Below are 1,958 nucleotides of genomic sequence, written 5' to 3'. Positions count from 1 at the left end.
TTGTGAATGTTCATCTTTGCTCAATCCTCCTTAATAATATGTTATTTTAGTGTAACAGAATGTAGATGGTTAAAAGTGGAATAAGTATGTAGCCTTGTGACAGAGAAGCATGTGGGATAAAGTCTTCTGGGAAGGCCACAGATAATTGTACCACTCTGTGAGGCCTTGTTCTTTATTTTGAGGTGACTGATCTTTACCAGGAAACAAAACAAGAAGGATCTATTTCTATAATCTTTAAATGGTATATTCACTATATTGCATTAGTATCCCAAATGGTAAGAATATTAGGAAGTGGACAAAAGACCAGTTAGTTAGTGGATTCAGGCCCGACCTAACAATGGACCACAATCAAATAAACCCTGTTATTATTCCTGGATGAAGAGTGGAATGGTACTCTTCTAAGACCTCACTCGTTATCTTAAACTTTTTGAAAAACAGTGTCCTTCCTTGACTACCATTCTAATATTTATTAGATAAATATGTTTATTTATTTATCACCAATATTACTTTGTAAACTCCTTGAATAAAGTGGCAAAATGGGGGGGGGGGGTCATTCACATCTCCATTATCAAGCACATATAGTGAATAGATATAGTGTTCACTATATGTGTTTACATATAGCAAGAAATCAATAAAGTATTTCAAAAGAATTGTAATCCAATTAATTTTTTCATTTATTATCAGCTACAAAATAGTGTTAGGCTCTTCAAAATAATGTTTTATCCTCACAGTTTCATGAAAAATTCTCAATTCTTCACCAAGATTCAATGTGAGGGTATAAGGGTGGGGAACAGATTGAAATTCATATATAATTAAATTGAATAATATTTATCTGAACTACACCTTCTACATAGAATTTTTCATTTCTGACTTCCTCATTGTGTAAATGAGAGGATTCAACATAGATACAATTACTATATAAAATAAGGAATATTTTTCGACATTATTTTCAACTCTGAGTAGAGGGACATATGTGGACTTACAGTACACAAAGAAAAGGACCACAACCCTGATATGGGAACCATAAGTTGAGAGAGATTTTCTCTTACCTTCTGATGAACATGTCCGAAGGGTTTACAATATGGCAATATAAGATGGCACCAAAACCCAAAAGAAAACCATGGCTACCATCCCAGTATTTGCAATGACTAAGCAATTGACAATATTTGTGTCCATGCGAACCAGTAGCAGGAGGGGTTTCACATCACATATACAGTGATCAATCTGGTTAGGATGACAGAAAGGTAAACTAAGAATCATGCGAATGGCAAAATGTCACAACCCAGGCAAGAAGAATTAATAAGTTATGTCTTTTCTGGTTCACAATTATGAGGTAGTGTAATGGCTTACAGATGACAGTAAAACTATCACAGGCCAGGGACACCAGGATGAACATCTCAACACCACCCAGTACATGAGGACTGAAGACCTGAGTCATACAGCTATTGTAGGACGTAGTTTTTCTTTTCACAGCTATGTCCCTGATCAGCCTGGGTATGATGGTAGATACATAACCCAAATCCATAAGAGCCAAATGACAGAGAAAATAGTACATAGGTTGTTGAATCAAATAGCTATAGGAAATGGTAATGAAGATGACAAAGTTCCCCAAAAGGATTACAGAATAACATAGCAAGAAGAATATAAGACTTAAAATCTTCATTTCCTTGTTTGTAAACAGGCCCAAGAAAATAAATTCAGTGACATTGGTATGCATTTCGAAGCACATGGAGTAGGCGATGAGTCTGCAGGGGAAAAAAATCTGAAATCTTACACAACATCACACTTGCCTTTCTATTTCATTGGAATCTAGGTTATTATGAACAAATAAAAACTAGTCGTGATATTTTTAGATCAAGGCCATCACCTTGTTTTAAATTTAGCAATCAAAGGGATGTTTTCTACATTAAATGTATGTTCCATTATCTTTTTTCATGATTCAAACTCATTTTTTTTCT

The 1,958-nt window shown here is 34.6% G+C and overlaps 1 pseudogene; it reads right to left on the bottom strand.

The window, feature by feature from the left end:
• Positions 1-846: 846 nt before the first annotated feature.
• LOC140516710 (olfactory receptor 4P4-like) lies at positions 847-1,717 on the bottom strand (annotated as a pseudogene).
• Between the last annotated feature and the right edge of the window lie 241 nt (positions 1,718-1,958).

Source organism: Notamacropus eugenii, chromosome Y (genome assembly GCF_028372415.1).
Source record: "Notamacropus eugenii isolate mMacEug1 chromosome Y, mMacEug1.pri_v2, whole genome shotgun sequence".
Lineage (NCBI taxonomy): Eukaryota > Metazoa > Chordata > Mammalia > Diprotodontia > Macropodidae > Notamacropus > Notamacropus eugenii.
This window is presented reverse-complemented; position numbering and strand designations above follow the sequence as displayed.